General features: G+C 41.6%; 1 protein-coding gene across 10 annotated transcripts in view; it reads right to left on the reverse strand.

Annotated features, from left to right (window-relative positions):
• The window catches only part of PRRC2C (proline rich coiled-coil 2C), a 127,021-nt gene extending 101,764 nt beyond the window's left edge, over nucleotides 1-25,257 (reverse strand). For 7 of the 10 annotated variants that reach the window (XM_039459878.2, XM_039459881.2, XM_039459879.2 and 4 more), the window contains exon 1: nucleotides 25,035-25,257. The gene's annotated coding sequence lies outside the window, so the exon portion shown is untranslated. The remainder of the gene's footprint in view (nucleotides 1-25,034) is intronic. The other 3 variants (XM_039459885.2, XM_039459884.2, XM_039459883.2) reach the window with 1 other exon arrangement.
• Nucleotides 25,258-25,921: the final 664 nt, after the last annotated feature.

Raw genomic sequence — 25,921 nt, forward strand, 5'->3', positions numbered from 1 at the left:
ACTCTCAGGAGGCCGAGGCAGGAGAATTGCCTGAACCCAGGAGGCGGAGGTTGCGGTGAGCCGAGATCGCGCCATTGCACTCCAGCCTGGGTAACAAGAGCGAAACTCCGTCTCAAAAAAAAAAGAAAAATATACACCAATTGGTATTACCAGCATTTTAGACATTGTCAAAGAAAATAATACTACAGGCTACAACCCCTTATGAAAAAGAGAACTCCTTTTCCAAATTAAACACACACACAACAAACACACACACACACACAGGAAAAAACAGTCAATTTGAAGCCATCATTAGAAACTATTCAATGTGACAGATAAAGTGAAAAAAGCTTTAAAAAAAGAACAGAGTATAAGTGAATCTTAAGACAACTTCAAACAGCCTAATCTATGTGTAATTAGTGTTACATACAGAGGGGTTTGATGCAACTGAAAAAATAATGGCCAAAATGGCACAAATTTGATGAAAACTGCAAACCGAGATCCAAAACACTCAATGAAGCCCAAGTCTAAGAAACACCAAAGCCCATCATAATCAAAGTATTCAAAACCAATGATAAAAAGAAAAATCTTAAAAGTAACAAGAGAATATAGTTACTTTACACATAGAGAAACAAGAGTTAACAGCAGAATCCTCATGGGAAATGCTGTAAGCAGTAGAGCTACACAATTATAGTATGAAAGGAAAAATAAAAACAGAATTCTACAAGCAGCAAAAGTATCTTTCAAAAATAAAGACAAAATTGTCTGGGCATGGTGGCTCACGCCTGTAATCCCAGCACTTTGGGAGGCCAAGATGGTAGCTCACTTGAGGTCAGGAGTTTGAGATTAGCCTGGTCAACATGGGAAACCCTGGCTCTACTAAAATAAATAAATAAATAAATAAATAAAAATACAAAACTAGCCAGGCGTGGTGGCAAATGTCTGTAATCCCAGCTACTTGGGAGGCTGAGGCAGGAGAATGGCCTGAACCCGGGAGGTGGAGGCTGCAGTGAGCCAATATTGTGCCACTGCACTCCATCCTGGGCAACAAAGTGAGACTCTGTCTCAAAACAAATAAATAAATAAATGAAAATAAAACTTTGATTAGACATGTTAGTTGAAAGAATTTATCATTAACAGATCTGCAATACAAGAAATGTTCAAAGAAGTCTCTCAAACAGAAGAAAAATGGCACCAGATTGATTTCTGGATCTACACAAAATAATGAATAGTTAGAAATGGAACTAAGTGTGTAATATGTAAGATTTTAAAAAATTATTTAAATCTTTTTATCTTGGAAAAACAAGCTTGGTTTAACAATGAAACAAATTCAATGTAATTCATCATATTAACAACAAATGGAAATACTATGATTATCTCAATATGATCATGCATCGGTTAACAAAGAGGATACATGCTGAGAAGTGATTTCACCACTGTATGAACATCATACTGTGTACCAACAAATGTAAATCGCATAGCCTACCAAACACCTAGGCTATATGGTATAGCCTATTGCTCCTAAGCTTCAAATCTGCACAGCATGTTACTGCACTGAACACTAGAGGCAAGTGTAACAAAAGGTAAAGTATTTGTATATCTAAACATGTATACACATAGCAAGCATACAGTAAAAATATGGTATCATAATCTTATGAGGTCACTGTCATATATGTGGCCCACTGTTGACTGAAACGTTGTTATGCAGTACATGATGTGGATGCAGAAAATGCATCTGACAAAAACCAACCCATTCCTGACTTAAAAAACAAAAAACCCTCAATAAATAGGAATAGAAGGGAACAGTTAAAAGTTTGAATACGGCCGGGCGCGGTGGCTCACACCTGTAATCCTAGCACTTTGGGAGGCCAAGGTGGGCAGATCACCTGAAGTCAGGAGTTCAAGACCAGCCTGGCCATCATGGTGAAACCTCATCTTTAAAAAAAAAAAAAAAAAAAAGTTTGAATATGCTTGCCCTTCTGTTCCCTTCAATGAAGAGAAATGAGGCAACGATACCCACTATCTATTAACACTTCTGTTCAGCACTATACTAAAAGATCCGACCAGCAAAAAAAGAAACAAAAAAAATCAGATTGGAAGGGATGAAGTAAAATAGTCTGTAGCAGTTAGCACTGTATGATCACATGTGTAGAAAAACTGATATCTTAAAAAATCTACTAGATGAGAATTTACCAAGAGCATGTAAAATCAATACATAAAATTCAACTGTATTTCTATATAGCACTAAAAAATCAGAAACAGAAATTACATATAGTGCCATCTGTAATAGCAATTAAAAATGAAGTGCTTAGGGATATATCTCACAAAAGATATGCAAGATCCACACATTGAACACTATGAAACATTATTTAAAAAGCTAGATAAACATGGCATAGGAACACATGCCATGTTCATGGATCGCAAGACCAATATTATGATGTCGACTGTTTTCAAATTTATCTACAGATTCAAAGCAATACCAAACAAAATCTCAGAAGAAATTTATTGGAGGACAAAAGTCATCAAGCTGATTCTAAAATTAATAAAGAAATCAGCCGGGCGCGGTGGCTCAAGCCTCTAATCCCAGCACTTTGGGAGGCCGAGGCCGGTGGATCACGAGGTCAAGAGATCAAGACCATCCTGGTCAACATGGTGAAACCCCGTCTCTACTAAAAATACAAAAAATTAGCTGGGCATGGTGGCGCGTGCCTGTAATCCCAGCTACTCAGGAGGCTGAGGCAGGAGAATTGCCTGAACCCAGGAGGCGGAGGTTGCGGTGAGCCCAGATTGCGCCATTGCACTCCAGCCTGGGTAACAAGAGCGAAACTCCGTCTCAAAAAAAAAAAAAAAAAAAAAAAAATTTATAAACTGGACTTTTGCTTTTTGAAAGATACTGTTGAGAACTAAAGGACAAGCTACAGTCTGGAAAAAAGAAATTGTCAAATCATACATCTGAAAAAGAACTTTTATCAAGAACATACACAGAACTCTCAAAATTACCAACCCAGTTTTTAAAAACAGCAGAAGATTTGAAGGGACACTTCACCAAAAATATACAAATGGCAAGTAAGCATATGAAGACACTCAGTGATATGGGTTGGCTGTGTCCCCACCCAAATCTCATTTTGAATTTTAGCTCCAACAATTCCCACATGTCATGGGAATGACCTGGCAGAAGGTAACTGAATCATGGGGACAGGTCTTTCTCATGCTGTTCCTGTGATAGTGAATAATTCTCAAGAGATCTGATGGTTTTATAAAGGGAAGTTTCCCTGCAAAAGTTCTCTCTTTGCCTGCTGCCATGTAAGATGTGGCTTTGCTCCATCTTGCCTTCTACCATGATTGTGAGGCACCCCCAGCCATATAAAACTCTTTACTTTTAAATTACCCAGTCTTGGGTATGCTCTTATTAGCAGTGTGAGAACAGATTAATACACTCAAGCATCATCTGTATTTTGGGAAATGCAAATTTAAACCAAAATAAAATACCTCCACATATCCAATACAATAGCTAAAATTATAGAACGATTATATCAGGTTTTGGCAAGAATATGGAAGAACTGGAAATGAAAACCGCACAATCATTTTGAAAAACAATTTGAAAAAATACTTTGAAAAACAATTTGGCAGTTTCTTTTAAAAATTAAATATCGGCCGGGCGCGGTGGCTCAAGCCTGTAATCCCAGCACTTTGGGAGGCCAAGGCAGGTGGATCACGAGGTCGAGAGATCGAGACCATCCTGGTCAACGTGGTGAAACCCCGTCTCTACTAAAAATACAAAAAATTAGCTGGGCATGGTGGCGCGTGCCTGTAATCCCAGCTACTCAGGAGGCTGAGGCAGGAGAATTGCTTGAACTCAGGAGGCGGAGGCTGCGGTGAGCCAAGATTGCGCCATTGCACTCCAGCCTGGGTAACAAGAGCAACACTCTGTCTCAAAAAAAAAAAAAAAATTGAATATCTGGGCCGGGCACGGTGGCTCAAGCCTGTAATCCCAGCACTTTGGGAGGCCAAGGCAGGTGGATCATGAGGTCAAGAGATCGAGACCATCCTGGTCAACATGGTGAAACCCCGTCTCTACTAAAAATACAAAACATTAGCTGGGCATGGTGGTGCACACCTGTAATCCCAGCTACTCAGGAGGTTGAGGCAGGAGAATTGCCTGAACCCAGGAGGTGGAGGTTGTGGTGAGCCGAGATCGCGCCATTGCACTCCAGCCTGGGGAACAATAGCGAAACTCCGTCTCAAAAAAATAAAAAAAAAAAAAATTAAATATCTGGCTGGGTGTGGTTGCTCACACCTGTAATCCCAGCACTTTGGGAGGCCAAGGTGAGAGGATCACCTGAGGTCAAGAGTTTAAGACCGTCTCTACTAGAAATACAAAAAAATTAGCTGGATGGTGGCAGGTGCCTGTAATTCCAGCTACTGGAGAAGCTAAGGCAGGAGAATCACTTGAATCTGGTAGGCAGAGTTTACAGTGAGCAGAGATTGCACCACTGGACTCCAGTCTGGGTGAGAGTGAGACTCCATCTCAAAAAAAAAAAAAAAAAGGTAAATTGTTTATGATATCCCTATTCTACTCATAGTGTCATAGTGTTTATCCAAGAGAGATGAAAACATATGTCCTTATGAAGACCTGTATTGGTACTATAATTCATAGTTGTTTTATTTCTAGTAGCCCCAAACTGGAAAGGGCTGAAGTGTCCATCAAACAATTCAATAACCGAATTGTGGTATACACATACAATGGACTACTCAAGCAACAAAAAAACCAACAAACTACTGATACAGGTAAACAACATGAATAAATCTGAAAGTGACTAAGCTGAATGAAAGAAGCTAAGACTCTTCTCCCATACATACTATATATAAAGTTCTACAAAATGCCAGTAGTATATAGGAAGCAAATCAGTGGTTAACCAGGGACAAAAATGAGGACGTCAGGTAAGTAGACCACAAATGGGCATAAGGACATTTTTGCTGATGATGTATTAGGACAAACTAAGACAGAAAACAGGATGATCAAAGGATAAGAGATGAGATGGAAATGGCATATTAGATTTAGAGATTATAAATTTAGTATGAATGCAATACAGATGGCAAGGGAAGGGGAGGTGGCAGGAAGGGAACCAGGCTGGCAAGATAGGAAACTAGAGAAATCAGTAGCTCTGATAAGGAATAATGGAGAACAACGTAATAATAGAGTTAACACTGAGGCAGGGAAGAAAATCTTAGACCACAGTAAGAAATCAACAAATAGTGTTTTGTTTCTGGAATTGATTTAAAAAAAAAAAAAAAAAAAAAAAAAGCAGTTTAAGATTCTCTAGCAAAGAGGTTAACCACTAGAAAAAAACCAGAAAAGTAAAAAGTAATTAGAAACTAAAATCAGGCCTCTCTAGGATAAAAGAACTAGAAACCCAAATTGCAGAACTCTAACTCAGGAAACACCTCATCTCAAAATATCAACAACAGTGGTATATGCCTGTAATCCCAGCTATTTGGAAGGCTGAAGTGGGAAAAATCACTTGCTGAAATCACCCTAATTTTAAAGCTTAAAAAAAAGAGGGTAAGTACAGTGGCTCATGCCTATAATACCAGCATTTTAGGAGGCCACGGCGGGTGGATCGTTTGAGCCCAGGAATTCAAGACCAACCTGGGCAACATGCAAAAACCCTATCACTACATAAATGCAATGCAATACAAAACAATACAATACAATAGTTAGCTGGTGTGGTGGTGCACACTTGTAAGCCTGGCTACTCAGGAGACTGAGGTGGAAGAATAGCTTAAGCCTGGGCGGTAGAGCCTGCAATGAGCCATGATCACACCAACTGCACTCAAGCCTGGGCAAGAGAATGAGATACTGTTTTTTTGTTTTGTTTTGTTTTGTTTTGTTTTAAAGGGGGGTGGGGGAAAAGAAAAGACACACAGAAGAGAAGCCTTGAAAAATAAGGGTATTCTAAGAAAATTATCAACTTTGTTTCAAAAGAAACAATATAGGCCGGGCGCGGTGGCTCAAGCCTGTAATCCCAGCACTTTGGGAGGCCGAGGCGGGTGGATCACAAGGTCAAGAGATCGAGACCATCCTGGTCAACATGGTGAAACCCCGTCTCTACTAAAAATACAAAAAAGTAGCTGGGCATGGTGGCACATGCCTGTAATCCAAGCTACACAGGAGGCTGAGGCAGGAGAATTGCCTGAACCCAGGAGGCGGAGGTTGCGGTGAGCCGAGATTGCGCCATTGCACTCCAGCCTGGGTAACAAGAGCGAAACTCCATCTCGGAAAAAAAAATATATATATATATATGTATATGTATATATAAATAAACGTTGTCAAAAAGCTGCCCAATCCAAAAACATTGTCTGGGCCAGACAGTTTCACAGACAAAACTGTCATTTAACAGAGACCATTAGGCCAGACACGGTGGCTCACACCTATAATCCCAGCACTTTGGGAGGCCAAGGCAGGCAGATCACCTGAGGTCAGGAGTTTGAGACCAGCCTGATCAACATGGAGAAACCCTGCCTCTATTAAAAACACAAAATTAGCCAGGCATGGTGGCACATGCCCATAATCCCAGCTACTCTGGAGACTGAGGCAGGAGAATCTCTTGAACCTAAGAGGCAGAGGTTGTGGTGAGCTGAGATTACACCATTGCACTCCAGCCTGGGCAACAAGAGGGAAACTCTGTCTCAAAAAACAAAAACAAAACAAAACAGAGACCATTAATTCCCATGCTGTTTACAAAGAACTAAGAGTCTAATAAATCAGAGACTGGCAAACTAGGGCCTATGGCCAAATCTGACCTGTAGCATGTTTTGCATGTCCTGTGAGCTAAGAATGGTTTTTACTTTATGTATGTATGTATGTATGTATGTATGTATGTATTTATTTATTGAGCTAAGAATGGTTTTTACTTTATGTATGTATGTATGTATGTATGTATTTATTGATTGATTGATTGAAGGAGTTTCGCTCTTGTTACCCAGGCTGGAGTGGCGACCTCCGCCTCCTGGGTTCAAGCAATTCTCAACCTCCTGAGTAGCTGGGGTTACAGGCACGCACCACCACGCCCAGCTAATGTTTTGTATTTTTAGTAGAAACGGGGTTTCACCATGTTGACCAGGATGGTCTCGATCTCTTGATCTCATGATCCACCCGCCTCGGCCTCCCAAAGTCCTGGGATTATAGGCTTGAGCCACTGCACCTGGCTGTTTTTACATTTTTAAAGAATTGCTTTTAAAAAAAAGAACATAAAACAGAGACTCATGTGCAAAGCCCATAAACTACTAGCTCAGACTGGATGCAGTGACTCATCATTGTAATCCCAACAGTTTGGAGGGCTGAGGCAGGGGTTCACTTGAACCCAGAAGTTTGAGACCACCATGGGTAACAAAGTGAGATTCCCATCTCTGTAAGGGGAGAGGGAAAAATAGCTAGGAGTGGTGGCATGTGACTGTAGTCCCCATGCAACTGTAGTCCCAGTTATTGAGCAGGCTGAGACAGGAGGATTGCTAGAGCCCAGGAGGTTGAAGCTGCAATGAGCCACTGTCACACAACTGCCCTCCAGCCTGGGTGACAAGAGAGAGCCCTGTCTCAAAAACAAAACAAAACGAAATAATTACCTCATACTTCACAGAAAAAGTCTGCCAATACCTGGCACTGGCATAAAGGAAAGAAACCACTTCAATTTAGGCCAGTCTAGTATGGCCACAAAAACAGCAAAGCACAAAAATCTGCAGGAGTATGTGATAACAAAAATTTATCACACATAAGCCAGTTATTGAGTGATCAGTATTTTGAAATGTAATTGTTGAACAACTACTATGCACGGTATGCTATTTTATGGACTGGAGTGCATACAAGAGAAAAATTTTGTTTTAACGGGCCAACTATCCAGCGGGATGACTTAAATAATAGGTAACTAAGAGTATTTTGGATGGTGATAAGTGTTATGAATAAAACCAAACAGGACAATATGAAAAAGTATGACAGGGTAAAACTACTTTAGATTAGCTGATCACTAAAGACCTCTCTGATTGGGAGGTGGAGGTTGTAATAAGCTGAGATCACGCCATTGCACTCCAGCCTGGACAATGAGCACCGTCTCAAAAACAACATCAACAACATAAACAACAACAAAAACAACAATGTCCTTTTAAGGCCTACTAGAGTAGTTGTTCTCTAAAATATAATTTAGCAAAACAATTCTCCACAGAAATAAGCTTTTGGTGTTTCAGATGCTAGGATATGTTATGAAAATACAGATGATGCCCTTGCCTTCATGGAACTTTTAACGAAACAATAAACAAGTAAATAAAAATGTGGCAATGAAAAAGTCAACTCGCCGGGCGCGGTGGCTCAAGCCTGTAATCCCAGCACTTTGGGAGGCCGAGGCGGGTGGATCACAAGGTCGAGAGATCGAGACCATCCTGGTCAACATAGTGAAACCCCGTCTCTACTAAAAAATACAAAAAAAAAAAAAGAAAGAAAAAGTCAACTGAGTAAAATGCGACAGCAAAGACATAAAGGGGACTTTGGATAGAATAATAAAGTCCAGAAGACCTCTCTGAAAAGGTGACAAGAGTTAAGGAAAACCAATCAATGGTTCCCAACTTAGGCTGCAAAGTTATCCAAGGTTTTTAAAAATATTATATGTCAAGGCCCCTTGCCAGACAATTAAATCAGAATTTCTAGGGCTAGTCCTGGCAATAGCATTTTTTGAAAAGTTCCCCAAGTGTCTCTAAAGTGCAGCCACAGTTTAGAACTACTGAAAAGCAAACCAATTTCAATCTAAGAATAGAATGTTCAAGTGTAAAAGTCATGCCTCAGGGAGAGAGGCAGGAGATTAAATCAGAGTAGGCAAAAGTCACATTTTGCAGGGCTTTGGATTAGAAGCATTGCTCTTGAGTTTATCCTAAATGCCACACAAAAAAGGTGCGTGTAGTGGTGTGTGCCTGGAGTCTCAACAACTGAGAAGACAGGGGTGGGATATTTGCTTGAGCCCAGGAGTACAAGTCCAGCCTGAGCAATACAGCACGACTCCCATGTCTAATTTGAAATTTTTTTAAAAAAGGTTTTAACGCCAAGAAAAGCCACTGGAGGTAAAAGCTAGTAAGAAAATCTCAATTGCTGAGTAGGCACAGATGCACTCAGCATAACCACATTTAAGTAACAAAATGGTACAATTTACATAATTAGTAATCCAAAAACCCTTGAAAAAGCAAGCTCAGTAACATTTGTCTTCATCTTGCCAGCTCTGATTTCAAAAACCTATCCACAGAATCATAGAGAATATCAAAAGAAGTATATCCTCTACCTATATCACTTTTAATTTTGAAAAGCTTTTGTATTACTTTTACAATGTTAATACTTTTTATATTACTGTCATACTTGCCATATATCTAAAAATCTCAATCATTAAGGGCTGAGGATCAGCCTGTAAAAACACAACCTCTGAATAACACACCTTCTGTTCTCTGTTTAGGGAAGAGAAAATAATCATTTTAAATGCAAGGTTTTATGACTGACTGAGCAATGTTGTCAAGAGGCTAGCATTGTTCATTGTAATTAGATGTATCAAAACAGGTACATCTCAGCTGGGAGTGGTGGCTCACACCTGTAATCCCAGCACTTTGGGAGACCAAGGTGCACAGATCACTTGAGCCCAGGAGTTTGATACCAGCCTGGGCAACATGATGAAACTGTTTCTCCAAAAAATACAAAGATTAACAGGGCTTTGTGGTGGGCGCCTGCAGTCCCAGCTACTCAGGAGGATGAGGCAGGAAGGACTGCTTAGTACAGAAGGTCAAAGCTGTAGTGAGCCCTATTCACACAGTAGCTCACGACTATAATCCCAGCACTTCAGGAGGCCAAGTCAGAAAGATCACTTGAGCCCAGGAGTTCAAGACCAGAGCAACACAGTAAGACTCTGTCTCTACAAAAAGAAATAAATTAGCTGGGTGTGGTGGCACATGCCTGTAGTCCCAGTTACTTGGGAGGCTGAGGTGGGAGGACTGCTGGAACACAAAAAATCGAGTCTGCAGTGAGCCATGATGGTGCCACTGTACTCTACCCTGGGCCAACAGAGTGAGACCTTGTCTCAAAAAACAAGACAAGCCGGGTGTGGTGGCTCAAGCCTGTAATCCCAGCACTTTGGGAGGCCAAGGCGGGTGGATCACGAGGTCAAGAGATCGAGACCATCCTGGTCAACATGGTGAAACCCCATCTCTACTAAAAGTGCAAAAAATTAGCTGGGCATGGTGGCACGTGCCTGTAATCCCAGCTACTCAGGAGGCTGAGGCAGGAGAATTGCCTGAGCCCAGGAGGTGGAGGTTGCGGTGAGCCGAGATCGCGCCATTGCACTCCAGCCTGGGTAACAAGGGCGAAACTCCGTCTCAAAAAAAAAAAAAAAAAAAAAAAAAACAAGACAAGACATGTGCATCTGCATTTCCCATATTTTGAACAGCAAATATTACCTTGTAATATATTTTTCTGGGGGAGAGGAGGACAAAAAGTGTTGCAATGAAAGAATTTTAGGGGGGAAAAAGGGAAACCAAGGGCTTTTAAAGGAGATTGTTTCCAAAAGGTCTAAGAAGGCAACAGTTTATTATAATATAAACATTAACCTTTCAAAATCAAAGAATGTCACTGAACAGTGTTAAAAGGATGTTTTTGATGAAAGGACAGCTATCATAGATTGAAACTCTGTGGAGACAACCTGGACAACATAGTGAGATTGTCTCTAACAAAACAATTAAAAAGTAGTCAGGCGTGGGGTGCATACCAGTAGCCCCAGCTACTTAAGAGGCTGAGGCAGGAGGACAGCCTGAGCCGAAGTTCAAGGCTGCAGTGAGCTATGATTGTACCAATGCACTCGAGCCTGGGTGACACAGCAAGATTTTGTCTCTAAAAATTAAAACTAAAAAAAGATAAAATCTGGAGGAAAAAAGTGGTTTCCACATTTGTTAAAGAGATCAGCTATGGTTTCTCAAATTCCTTTAGTACTCAAAACTCTAAGATTCTAGTTTTAATACAGAAAACCTTATTTTAAACAATACTGAAAATTTAGCATATTTGGAAAAATAACCCCCATACATTAGCAAATTGCAATTTGCTACATTCCTTTCTTTCTGACAATGGGTCTCTAAATATCCAAGCTCTATTTACCATTCTTTCCTCATTATTCTTTTTTTTTTTTTTTTTTTGAGGCGTAGTTTCGCTCTTGTTACCCAGGCTGGAGTGCAATGGCGCGATCTCGGCTCACCACAACCTCCGCCTCCTGGGTTCAGGCAATTCTCCTGCCTCAGCCTCCTGAGTAACTAGGATTACAGGAACGCGCCACCATGCCCAGCTAATTTTTTGTATTTTTAGTAGAGACGGGATTTCATTATGTTGACCGGGATGGTCTCGATCTCTTGACCTAGTGATCCACCCGCCTCGGCCTCCCAAAGTGCTGGGATTACAGGCTTGAGCCACCGCGCCCGGCCTCCTCATTATTCTTATAAGTGTTCAGTTCCCTTAGAAAATACAGTGCCCCCCAGACTTAAGAAGCTAACAATGAAAATAAACTACAATTTCCAGAAAAGTATACTCTACAAATGTTTTACAGAACATTTATAAATCAAGAAATAATGTGTACTAACTAACTGGTCATAGTCAAGCATCACATACAAATACAAAAGGAAAATAGCTTCGGGGTAAATAAACCATTTTCTTTGGTTTCTATGACTATAATAGCTTTCAGCCTCATTATTTTTATTTCTGTCTCTTCTTGTCATCTTTCTTTATTTTTTTTAATTTCTTGCGTCTCAGTTTGTCGCCCAGGATGGAGTACAGTAGCACGATCTCAGCTCACTGAAACCTCTGCCTCCAGGGTTCAAGTGATTCTCCTGCCTCAGCCTCCAGAGTAGCTGGGATTACATGTGTCTGCCACCATGCCAGGCTAATTTTTGTATTTTTAGTAAAGACAGGGTTTCACCATGTTGGCCAAGCTGGTCTTGAACTCCTGACCTCAAGTGATCCACCCACCTCAGCCTCCTGAGTAGCAATCCCAAAGTGTTGAGATTACAGGCGTGAGCCACCACGCCCGGTCCAACTCTCCCTTTTCTATTAATAAGTGCTTTCTCCTTTAGCCATCTCATCTGCTGTTCACTGCTTCAAATATTATCACTAATATTTTGATTCCCAAAACTTTCCTTCAAGCTACAATCTTTAGATACACAGTTTTAATGGTCTACAAAACATCACTTAAATTTCTTGTCAGAACTTCAAACTCAAAATCATTAGTTCCACTATCCACTCATACAAATATTTACCTGGTGTCTACCACTTACCGGGCACTGCTACGAACAGATAAACAAGAGACATGGTGTCCTCATCCACTGAGTGGAGGCAGAGTTTAGAAATTTGAGGAGGTGCCGGGCGCGGTGGCTCAAGCCTGTAATCCCAGCACTTTGGGAGGCCGAGGCGGGTAGATCACAAGGTCGAGAGATCGAGACCAACCTGGTCAACATGGTGAAACCCCGTCTCTACTAAAAATACAAAAAATTAGCTGGGCATGGTGGTGCATGCCTATAATCCCAGCTACTCAGGAGGCTGAGGCAGGAGAATTGCCTGAACCCAGGAGGCGGAGGTTGCGGTGAGCCGGGATCGCGCCATTGCACTCCAGCCTGGGTAACAAGAGCGAGACTCCGTCTCAAAAAAAATAAAAATAAAAATAAAAATCTAATGCACAGATTTGGAGTCAGAACAGTTCCACTGAATTTTATGTTTACCACACTATGTTTAGAGTATTATGCTCAACTCCAGGCTTAATTAAGAAAAACATCAACAACTTGGACTGAATGCAAAGGAAAAACTGTTGAGTTTATCCATAAGTTACATTAAACTAGAACTCACAGCATTACTTTTAACAATTTGCAGAATAACCCCAAGAGCTGTGAAATGATGTGTAATTTTGCTGAAGCACAAAATGTGCATCACACACCATGAGATATGCATTTAGAAAATCAGCTTGGATATCCCTCACTACTCCTAATGCTAAGACCCCTATGCCCAGAACTTCGTTTTCTTTTTTCAGGATACAATAACTCTTGTAAAAAGACATCTGTTTCTTTCCTGGAGGAAGGAGGGCAGGGTGGGGAAGAGCAGTGAAAAGAGCGCCAAATCCTAGTGTAGATCATAGAAGTAAGGAGAAAACGAAGAGGTTTGAATGCTAAATACGGAAATTTGTAAGATCTTAGGATACATGTCTTGTGAATGTTAAGGGTTGACTTTAGTGACTTCTTGATCATCAGATGGATCCAAGCAAAAGCAAGGTAAGCCTGTCAGAAATATTACAAAGATAATTCTTGCTTGGAGTAAGGAATTGAATTGGCCACTTATAAAGCCTCTTCCATTTCTAGTAGTTAAAATGAACTAGTAATTAATTCTAAGGTCAAATATTTTTAAGACTATATTTGCCACTATAATAGTAAAGCTAAGATTACCACCATATGTTGAATTCTTTTACTAAAAATAGCAGTTCAGCAAAAACGTCGAAAATGATCATTTAAAAAAAAACAAAGTACAATATAAATAAATCTGTTGGAGTTCTAATCAGGATGTTAGAAGGGTTCAGGCTGTTCTTAGAAACTGAAACATGGGAATTAAGTTTCCAGAGGAGAAAAAAGCCTTAACAAACAGAAGAGAAGAGTAGCTATCAAATTTTCTGTACTAAAAACTGTTGGCCAGGCGCGGTGGCTCACGTCGGTAATCCCAACACTTTGGGAGGCCGAGGCGGGTAGATCAAGAGGTCAAGAGATCGAGACCATCCTGGTCAACGTGGTGAAACCCTGTCTCTACTCAAAATACAAAAAATTAGCTGGGCATGGTGGCGCGTGCCTGTAATCCCAGCCTCTCAGGAGGCTGAGGCAGGAGAATTGCCTGAACCCAGGAGGCGGAGGTTGCGGTGAGCAGAGATCGCGCCATTGCACTCCAGCCTGGGTAACAAGAGCAAAACTCCGTCTCAAAAAAAAAAAAAGAAAAAAAAAAACTGTTGTCCGCCGGGCGCAGTGGCTCACGCCTGTAATCCTAGCACTTTGCGAGGCCAAGGTGGGTGGATCACCTGAGGTCAGGAGTTCAAGACCAGCTTGGCCATCATGGTGAAACCCCATCTTTAAAAAAAAAAAAAAAAAAAAAACTGTTGTCCCTAAAAAGTACGGCTGTTGTATCTACCAATTACTTAATGAGGTGACTACCAGGACATTCTTTTTGACAACTTACGTATTTAAAAACTGTTCAAATTACACAACTGTTTCTTTTAAAACTGTTTTTGTGGCCGGGCGCGGTGGCTCAAGCCTGTAATCCCAGCACTTTGGGAGGCCGAGGCTGGTGGATCACAAGGTCAAGAGATCGAGGCCATCCTGGTCAACATGGTGAAACCCCGTCTCTACTAAAAATACAAAAAAGCCGGGCGCGGTGGCTCAAGCCTGTAATCCCAGCACTTCGGGAGGCCGAGGCGGGTGGATCACGAGGTCGAGAGATCGAGACCATCCTGGTCAACATGGTGAAACCCCGTCTCTACTAAAAATACAAAAAAATTAGCTGGGCATGGTGGCACGTGCCTGTAATCCCAGCTACTCAGGAGGCTGAGGCAGGAGAATTGCCTGAACCCAGGAGGCGGAGGTTGCGGTGAGCCGAGACCGCACCATTGCACTCCAGCCTGGGTAACAAGAGCGAAAACTCCGCCTAAAAAAAAAAAAAAATACAAAAAAGTGGCTGGGCATGGTGGCACATGCCTGTAATCCAAGCTACTCAGGAGGTTGAGGCAGGAGAATTGCCTGAACCCAGGAGGCAGACGTTGCGGTGAGCTGAGATCGTGCCATTGCGCTACAGCCTGGGTAACAAGAGCGAAACTCCGTCTCAAAAAAAAAAACTGTTTTTGTTTAAATTCTAGCTCTAATATTTAGTAGCCAGGTGACCATAGGCAAATTACTTAATCTCAACTAATTTTTACTTCCTCACCAAGGTAGGCTGTAACATCTACTCCAATCAATACTACTATAAGATTTAATTTTAAAAGTGTGTATAAAGCTCTTAGAATAAGCCGGGCGCGGTGGCTCAAGCCTGTAATCCCAGCACTTTGGGAGGCCGAAGCGGGTGGATCACGAGGTCAAGAGATCGAGACCATCCTGGTCAACATGGTGAAACCCCATCTCTACTAAAAATACAAAAAATTAGCTGGGCATGGTGGCGTGTGCCTGTAATCCCGCACCCTCAGGAGGCTGAGGCAGGAGAATTGCCTGAACCCAGGAGGCGGAGGTTGCAGTGAGCCAAGTTCGCACCATTGCACTCCAGCCTGGGTAACAAGAGTGAAACTCCGCCTCAAAAAAAAATAAAAAATAAAAAAAGCTCTTATAATAGTGTAAAGCCTGTAATAAAAGCTTATTAAGTGGTAATCAAAATTTGCAAACTAACATATTAAAAAGAAAAACCAAAGCATAGAGAATTTCATATTTTTTTTTTTTTGAGACGGAGTCTTGCTCTGTCAGCCAGGCTGAAGTGCAGCGGCAGGATCTTGGTGCAGATCAACTCAGAGGTAATCTCCGCCTCCCAGGTTCAAGTGATTCTCCTGCCTCAGCCTCCCGAGTAGCTGGGGTTACAGGCACCACCTGCCACCACACCTGGCTAATTGTGTTGTTTTTTTTGTTTTTGCTTTTTTTTTTGAGATGGAGTTTCGCTCTTGTTACCCAGGCTGGAGTGCAATGGCGCAATCTCAGCTCACGGCAACCTCTGCCTCCTGGGTTCAGGCAATTCTCCTGCCTCAGCCTCCTGAGTAGCTGGGATTACAGGCACACGCCACCATGCCCAGCTAATTTTTTGTATTTTTAGTAGATACAGGGTTTCACCATGTTGACCAGGATGGTCTCGATCTCTTGACCTCGTGATCCACCCACCTCAGCCTCCCGAAGTGCTGGGATTACAGGCTTGAGCCACCGCACCCGGACTAATTTTGTATTTTTAATAGACACACAGTTTTACCATGTTGGCCAGGCTGGTCTCAAACTCCTGACCTCAGGTAATCCACTGCTTCAGCCTCCCAAAGTGTCGGGATTACAGGGTGGGCCACCATGGCAGGCCCAAAGCATAGGTAATTTCTTAGTCAACCTTTATCATTTTTCTTTACAAGAGACAGAGTTTACCCTACCACCTATGCTGGAATGCAGCAGTGCCATCACTGCAATCCTGAACTTGAACTCAAGTGATCCTCCTACCTTACCCTCCTGGATCCTACCTTACCCTCCTGGATAGCTAGGACTACGGGCACATGCAACCCATCCAGCTAACTGAACACTATTTTTTTGCAAGCAAGTGTGCTGAATGTTATGGGAATGAAAGAGAAGTATTTGCTCCAAGCAGCTCATCCAGCATCATGAATTATAGTTAATCTTTCAGATTACCAAATGGTTGCCTTCAAAAGTAAGAATGTTAATTTCAAACTTACTAAGTGTGGAGAATTGGTTAACATCCCTCCATTCATTGACTCTATTCTTCTACCACTGAAATATCCAATCTTAAGACATGTAAACCCATTTCCTTCCTTCTTTCTCTCCTTCCTTCCCATCCTTCTTTTTTATACTCTCTTGCTTTTAATAAAAGAAAAAAAGAAAAAAAAAGACTCTAGTTCTATAGTTGGGAGATGTTTTATCTTTCTTTTTTTTTTTTTTTTTGAGACAGAGTTTCACTCTTGTTACCCAGGCTGGAGTGCAATGGCGCGATCTCGGCTCACCGCAACCTCCGCCTCCTGGGTTCAGGCAATTCTCCTGCCTCAGCCTCCTGAGTAGCTGGGATTACAGGCACGCGCCACCATGCCCAGCTAATTTTTTGTATTTTTAGGAGAGACGGGGTTTCACCATGTTGACCAGGATGGTCTCGATCTCTCGACCTCGTGATCCACCCGCCTCGGCCTCCCAAAGTGCTGGGATTACAGGCTTGAGCCACCGCGCCCGGCGATGTTTTATCTTTCTACATTCTGTATCCTAGTTGTGGTGGGGGCTACAAAATCCATACCTATTAAAACTCATAGAGCTGTATATCAAAAATCGAATTTTTTAATATAAACTTTAAATTCACCTGTCTAAAGTACCCTTTTTCAATGTCCTCTTTGTTTTTAAAACAAAGTTTCTGTTCCATTTTCCTAACCTCCAGAAGTAATTGTGTACCTTCCCTACTGTGCTTCAATTAAGAGCTATTAAATTTACATAGTTTTAATTATAAACCTAACAGTAAAAAGCAACTTAAAATATAGATCAAACTACCAGCCACATGATCAAAAACCTAAATTTTAATTTAAATTCAAAAATTATAAATTTTTGGGGGGGAAGATTAAATTGTATTATTGTTTTACCACTCCTCTTTGAAATCTGATAAACTGTATATGATATTTAATATACTGTTTCTCAGTTAACAAAAAATTTAATAAGCTACAATACACATCTTTAAAATGCACTGAAGCCGGGCACAGTGGCTCACGCCTGTAATCCCAGCACTTTGGGAGGCCGAGGCGGGTGGATCACGAGGTCAAGAGATCGAGACCATCCTGGTCAACAAGGTGAATCACCGTCTCTACTAAAAATACAAAAATTAGCTGGGCATGGTGGTGCATGCCTGTAGTCCCAGCTACTCGGGAGGCTGAGGCAGGAGACTTGCCTGAACCCAGGAGGCGGAGGTTGCGGTGAGCTCAGATTGCGCCATTGCACTCCAGCCTGGGTAAGAAGAGTGAAACTGTCTCAAAAAAAAAAAAAAAGCACTGAAAAAATAGGAATTCTGTAGTTGCCCAACCTCCTAACCTATCTTAGCAAAAAGTTCAAAGCTTTTGTTCCTCCTGACCATTTCTCCAATTTCCCAATTGTTTTTGATGTTGTTCTTTTTTTTTTTTTTGAGACGGAGTTTCGCTCTTGTTACCCAGGCTGGAGTGCAATGGCGCGATCTCGGCTCACCGCAACCTCTGCCTCCTGGGTTCAGGCAATTCTCCTGTCTCAGCCTCCTGAGTAGCTGGGATTACAGGCACGTGCTACCATGCCCAGCTAATTTTTTGTATTTTTAGTAGAGACGGGGTTTCACCATGTTGACCAGGATGGTCTCGATCTCTCGACCTCGTGATCCACCCGCCTCGGCCTCCCAAAGTGCTGGGATTACAGGCTTGAGCCACCGCGCCCGGCTTGATGTTGTTCTAAATGTATCCTTAGTATGTCTTCTTAAGGAGTTTTTTAGAGCATCCACTGGTCTCCATAGGGCCTTTATGTAACTAGAAAAAAATACATCCTTTTGGGAAAATACACTCTTGGCAAGGGGCTGATGCCTTGGAGAGGGGAGAAGTGGAGGCAGTTTCCTCTGGAGGCCTAAGCTAGAGCATAGAACTCTGCAAGCAGAACACAGGCTGACTTGCTGTCTCCTTCCATCCAGCATCTTTGGGCAGTACACAAGCTGTACAACCATATACAGCAGCACTGTGCTTTCAGATTGTTCACTGGGAAACAGGGAAAAAGAAAAATGAATTATTAACTTATCTAGATAACCATTCTCTAACCACATCTCTTATCCTTCAGAGTCAAGATTATCTTATTCATCTCTTATCCTTCACACTCAAGATTTATTTAGAAGAGATCTTCCAACCTTATAGGGAACCTATCCTCCCTTTACCTTTAATTTTCCCTTTTCATGGTTCTCTTTTCGACTTTAAATATGGTCAAGACTCATGTCTTGATATCATGTAATATCAAAGAATATTAAATTCAGAAGATGTACAGAAATACATTTAATGTAATCTTTGCATATTCCTCTGAGATAGGGGAAATGGATATTATCCTCCTATCACATAGCTATATATTTAAAACTTAAAGAAGCCAGGTTAACTTGCCCCAAAATTAAAGGCTGGCACAAAGTGACATAAAGGACTCTAAACCTAGGTTTTAAAACTCCTAGCCCAGAGTCCACTTGAGTATTCATTATATCTAAAAATCAACAGATCTCCCTACTTTTTCCCTCCTCCCCCTTTAATCTTTCACCTTCATAACTTGACTTAAGACTATGTAAGGTCACCAAGGATCACTCAGCCAAATCCAGAGAGTATTTATCGCATATTTTTCTGAACTCTGCTCCATTTAGCTCTAATAATCCTGTTTTTAGAGTATTCTCTTCTGCCCCGATTTCTATAGTGACCTCCTTCTTCATTTATTTTTTCTTGTTTTTCCCTTGCCATAGACTGTCCTAGACATCCTGTTAAATTTCTCTATCTAAATAAACCTATTTCTTTGCAGTTCATCATGAAAACGGTTGTCCCAAGTATGTAGTTAAGACTTTTTTCATTTCTTATAGCAGTAATGACCCAGAGGGTGGAATACAAAGACCGGTAGTATAATGGATGATTTTAAGTGATCCATAGAAATACGTAAAATCAGGCTAGGCATGGTGGCTCACGCCTGTAATACTAGCGCTTTGGGAGGCCAAGGTAAGTGGATCATCTGAGGTCAGGAGTTCAAGACCAGCCCAGCCAACATGGTGAAACCCTAACTCTACTAAAATTACAAAAAAATTAGGCGGGCGTGGTAGTGGGCGCCTGTAATCCCAGCTACTTGGGAAGCTGTGGCAGAAGAATTGCTTGAATCCAGGAGATAAAGGTTGCAGTGAGCTGAGACGGCACTACTGCACTCCAGCCTAGGTGGCAAGAGCAAAACTCTATCTCAAAAAAAAAAAAAAAAAAAATATATATATATATATATATATATATGTATATATATATTTAATATATATGTAAAATCATGTTTATTTTAAAACATGTTGGGGGGAAGTTATCACCAAATAATCATAAAATTTTTATTTTAAATTCATTTAATTAAAAGACAACAAGTTGAATGAAAGAAAAATACTAAGTTACAGATAGATGATTTGAGACAAAGCAGAAACTGTGAATGATTTAAGTTTGGAAAATACTGGCCACTAGGAAACCCATGTAGTTGAGTTAGGCACTCAGGCTCTGGATCAGTCATTCAAATGCCATTTCTACCACTTAGAAGCTAAGTAATTTTGAAGAAATTACTTAAATCTCTTCCTTTTAGGATTTCTGTAATATGGATTTAAATGGATAATTCACAAAATAGTCTTAGTTTAGTACTTAGTATAGTAAGTGCTCAAGAAATATTAATAATCACAATTATTCTTGACCTTTTTTAGCCATCACAGCTTGACTTATAATCAACTAGGCACTCAATCTGTACTATCAGAAATTTTCTGCACCAAATTTCCCTTACCTTCTCATACACCTTTTTATCTTCTGGTGTGAATCCAAAGACCGAAAGATAACTTTTAACATTAATCCTTAAGGCTGTGAACACCTTGGGAGTGGACCAAATGCCACATTGCTCTGATTCACTGGGCCTTACAAAATTAAAATAATCTTTAACCTTTGTTACATAAAACTTAAAATGTAAAAAATCAGAGGCAAATTAATCTCACAATGGATGTTACTTAACACAAACTCTTTCAAGGTTATCTGTGATACTACTGTTAAAGGTAAATAAAGGAAAAAAGCCTGACACTGTTTTCTTTTGCTCCAATAAGATATTTATCAGTTAATCTTGCAGGTCTATTCTTTTGTTTCTGACTCTCATTCACTCAGTAATACATAAATTCTAGGTATACACCAACCACAATACAAGGTGATGAGGACATGGAAACAGTCTAGTAGAGGAAAACAAACTAATGTCAGAACACAGAAAATAGAAAAATTGCTAGATAGTATATAGTATGTATTGCTATGTAGTATGCTACATGTATAATATCCAGTATTTTTTTTAAACTAGACATGCTCCACAAATGATTATATCCTATCTTACTTTAATGCTGAACACCTAAAACAGCACCACCCAGGGGTGAGTATATCACACTGACTATAATTCACAGAACAATTTCATTGCAAACTTGTGTTCAGATTCTTATATATCAGCCAATCACGTCTGCCAGACAAACGTTTCCTGTTGAAACAAAGTACAGCCCTTGTTTGACTGGATTTGCTAGCAAATACATGCAGTCACAGGCCCCACAACATGCTTTCTGATAATCTTGAGGAAAATAAGGACTAGAAATGTAATAGGCAATGCTGGGAGCAATAGTAGGCACTTCTAGTCCCAGCTACTTGGGAGGCTGAGGCAGGAGAATCTTTTGAGCCCAGGAGTTGTAGGCCAGCCAGGACAACAGAGTTAGGTCTGTCTCTTAAATAGAAAACTTACTATTTATCCTCTCTATAGAACACTTTTATCCACAAAGGTGTTCTGACTGATGCATCCATGGGATCAGTGAGGAATTTAAAATGTTATGACTTAGAAAACTAACATAGTAACTCTCAGACTTGTAAGCAACAATTAACATAGACTGAGATAACCTTCATTACGTTGTCCTATTCATACATAAGGTGACAAAACCATGCTTTACTGAAAGTATGTCATAATTCAGACACAACTTTTGTATCTCCTTCACTGTTTAAGAATACAATTCTGCCGGGCGCGGTGGCTCAAGCCTGTAATCCCAGCACTTTGGGAGGCCGAGGCGGGTGGATTACGAGGTCGAGAGATCGAGACCATCCTGGTCAACATGGTGAAACTCCGTCTCTACTAAAAATACAAAAAATTAGCTGGGCATGGTGGCGCGTGCCTGTAATCCCAGCTACTCCGGAGACTGAGGCAGGAGAATTGCCTGAACCCAGGAGGCAGAGGTTGTGGTGAGCCGAGATTGCACCATTGCACTCCAGCCTGGGTAACGAGCGAAACTCCGTCTCAAAAAAAAAAAAAAAAAAAAAAGAATACAATTCTGCACTAACTTATGTAACACTTCAAAGATCAATCCTTGTTTTCCACAAATATGACATAAATAGCATCCAAAACACAGGTTACCCAACTGGCTTAACAAAATGAAGCAGTGTTTAGGGGCGGCACTTGGAGGGAGACAGTGATATAATCTTCAAAGACATTTTATCAGTAAAGATGCTGGGGTGGGGGTAAGAAGAAGACAGGGGGCTGGAATGAGGCAGATCTTCTGCATATTCAGCTATGAACAAGATACTCATCTCGATATTTACTGTACAGGATAAGGAAATATCTAAGAGGCAAAATCCTGCATATAAATAGATATATGGGGGATAAGGGTAGGTGAATACTTCTTACGTTACCTAAAGAAATATATACATCATTCTGAGACTATACAGATTATTGCTTGGAAGAGAGTATTTTCTTCTACCAATATTCTACCATTCTCCTCTCTTTATCAGTTGACCTTTTACTGTGTAATAAGCACAGCAATAAGCCCTTTACATACATTATCCATTATCTTTTTTTACTTCTGTAAGCCTTTGAAGGAAATCCTATTATCATCACCATTTTACAGATAAGGGAATATTCTCCCAACAATATAGGTCAGGTGTCCAAATTTAAAAATTGTATCTATGACATGTCAGAGTTAACTTTAAGTTATCTCTAAAAAATTAGCTTCTACCCCACCTCCAAAGTGGATATAATCCTTTTTAACAACTTGCAGGGTCGGGCGCAGTGGCTCACGCCTGTAATCCCAGCACTTTGGGAGGCCGAGGCAGGTGAATCACGAGGTCAAGAGATCTAGACCATCCTGGTCAACATGGTGAAACCTCGTCTCTACTAAAAATACAAAAAATTAGCTGGGCATGGTGGTGCGTGCCTGTAATCCCAGCTACTCAGGAGGCTGAGGCAGGAGAATTGCCTGAACCTAGGAGGTGGAGATAGCAGTGAGCAAATCGCGCCATTGCACTCCAGCCTGGATAACAAGAGAGAAACTCCCATCTCAAAAAAAAAAAAAAAAAGAAACAACTTGCAACACTTTAACCTTAGCGTAGGTGCAACAATGTTCATGTACTAGTCAAGCTAAAGAAAAACTACCAGTTAATAATGCTTTATCTGGCCGGCGCGGTGGCTCAAGCTTGTAAACCAGCACTTTGGGAGGCCGAGGCGGGTGGATCACGAGGTCAAGAGATCGAGACCATCCTGGTCAACATGGTGAAACCCCGTCTCTACTAAAAAAAAAAATACAAAAAATTAGCTGGGTATGCTGGCGTGTGCCTGTAATCCCAGCTACTCAGGAGGCTGAGGCAGGAGAATTGCCTGAACCCAGGAGGCGGAGGTTGCGGTGAGCCGAGATCGCGCCATTGCACTCCAGCCTGGGTAACAAGAGCGAAACTCCGTCTCAAAAAAAATAAAAATAAAAAAATAATAAATAAAAAATAATGCTTTATCTTAGTTACTACAGTTTATAATTTACAAGACAAGTTGAAGGTTTAGAGCATCCCCTTTGGGTTCAGAATTGAACCTACACAATACCAATAACTGCTATCTGACCTTGGTCAGACTACACTCTTAGACTTCATTTCCTGATCTGTAAAATGGGGATGATCATAATAATAGCACTTCCCTCAAAAGTATGTTGTAAGGATTTTAATTCAAAAAAAAATCATGTATGAAAAAGGCTTAATACTGTGCTCAGTGTATAGCAAAGTCAACTAATGCAGAATAGCCACACATAAGCTAAGCTGAGCAAACAAAAACACTTAAAAAGCCTATATTCTGAAAATTCATGTACAGAAAAGGAGAGAATTCCTATTTGACCACATGCTATTTTGTGAGAATAGCCACACATAAGCTAAGCTGAGCAAACAAAAACACTTAAAAAGCCTATATTCTGAAAATTCATTTACAGAAAAAGAGAGAATTACTATTTGACTACATGCTAGAGACAAAATTCAAATTCAATCTACTCCTAATTTTTTAGGGGATCAATGCATTTGGGGTGAGCCAGAAAAGATGCTGCAGTGCATCCGTGACACACACCTAAAAATGGCTCCAGTCAAAGCCGAATCTTAATTATCAATATGGGAGGTGAAATCTTTTGAAAAAACCTGGAGTTAGGCTTGGTAGGTGCTCAATATCACCCTATCATTTTTATTTGCAGAAGTAAGCTATTAAGCACTCAACAATCAAAAATCCTCCGATTCTTCTGGTGCATTCCAAATGAAAATCTTACAGCAGAGCCACCTACTGTACAATTCCAAGTACTCTAACGAGGTATGAATCTATGAAGAATGAAGACCAGCCAATGCGGAAATCCGGTTAGCCTTATAGGCCAGCAAACATCAGGCATGTCAGATCCTCAAAAAGATCTCAAATAATGTCAACACACCCATACATCCTTTTACGTTAAAGGTACTCCTCTCTTGCAAAGGAAGGCAGACTCTATCAATGTCTCTACTGGCCCCATGCCCTTTTCTTCAGTCCTAAAACAGGGACTTCACCCTAACACCACCAATATCAACGCTACCTCAAAGACAGGGAGCTACCGAGATTCACCACCCAAGTTAGAGAATGGAGCGGCCTAGAGTATGAAAAAACTACTCAAATCCTCCTCTGGAGTTGGGCAGCACTTCCCTAGCGGAAGTAGGGCTGGTCATGATTCCCTGAAGAGCCTCTCACCTAATCAGGTCTTTTAGTCCAGACCCTCCCATACATTGCTCATTGGAAGTCCCACCCTCACTACATAAGAAGAGGTAGACAGTGAAGGCCCCGGCTGAGACCTTCAGTTGTTTGAGTGGAAGCATACCGCACACTTTAAAAAAAAAAAAAAAAAAAAAATCTGCACGTCCGCCAGTCCAGCAAGACGGAAACCCCCTTCGCTTACCCGAAAACATGCGTAATCCCCTAGCAGGGCCAGGACTGGGGTCTGGGTGGTAGCAAGACAGACCGGTCCAGGACTCCTGCTGCAGACCACATGGGGCGGGTCTGACTCCGGTTTCCCGCTCCCCAAGCTGGAGGCCGACTTCCCCAGACACAGAGATGATGGTAACCAAAGACAAGGGAGATGCCCGGACTCGAGGCCCTCTCCACGCGGCCCCCTAGCCTACAGGCGCCAGGGTCTGGGTGCGCTCCCACGCCAAGGGTCGCACGCTGGCCCTTCCTGATAGGGGCCTTTTTGATCGCGGCCCCCACAACCTTGCTTTCCTTACCGGTCAGGGTGAGTGTCAAGTTGACGCACTTCGAGGGTCTCCGCCGAGCTCAGATCGAAAGAAGGAGGAGGGAAAGCTGGGGTTAAATGGGTGGCCGGAAGGGCCACCGGAGTGGAAAAGCCGAAGCTGCGGATGGACAAACGGCCAAAGCACTTTCGCAGCTTCCCGAGACGAAGCGAGCGAGCGAGAAAAAGAAGCAAGATGGCGGCTAGCCAGCCCCTACGTACGACGTCATGACGCTAGTACGTAGGGCAAATCTCCGCAGGGCCGCACTCCTGCGCAGAGACGGCCTGATCACGTGAGGCCTCCGTGGCGGCCCAACCCCGGCAGAGGGTGCTGGCGCCTCCTGCTGGACGGAGGGAGTTCCTGCAATTAGAATTATCCTTGCAGGGCAACGCTTTGATCTGAGACCTTTCCAAGAACTCTTAAATTGACCACGTTTACAAGTTGATAAAATGAGCATTCTTGTGTCTGGTGGGTGGATGTGTCAATGGTTCAACCTGCAGTTTGCCAGTATGTTCTCAGTGAAATAAGGGACAGGCTGAGAAATCTTGGTGTATTGAGAAGTTATCTCAGAGAGTGAAAGTAAAACTAGTGTGAGGAACAGAGTAGCATGGGCATGCTCTGCTGAGAGCTCTTTTTAAGTTTCTGATTACAGATGTGAAATAAGTCATTCAGTTTATTTATATGATTTTTCCATCACAGTGTTCAGCTCTTCGGTACTGCCAAAGAGATGTTGGATAGTAAGATTTGCTCATGCTGGATTTTACCAGGCAAGTGTAATGTAGGCAGATGAGTGTATCTGGAAATGAGAGACTGTAATGATGATAATATTGTGTCAGAGCCGGGCGCGGTGGCTCAAGCCTGTAATCCCAACACTTTGGGAG

Source organism: Saimiri boliviensis, chromosome 19 (genome assembly GCF_048565385.1).
Source record: "Saimiri boliviensis isolate mSaiBol1 chromosome 19, mSaiBol1.pri, whole genome shotgun sequence".
Taxonomy (NCBI): domain Eukaryota; kingdom Metazoa; phylum Chordata; class Mammalia; order Primates; family Cebidae; genus Saimiri; species Saimiri boliviensis.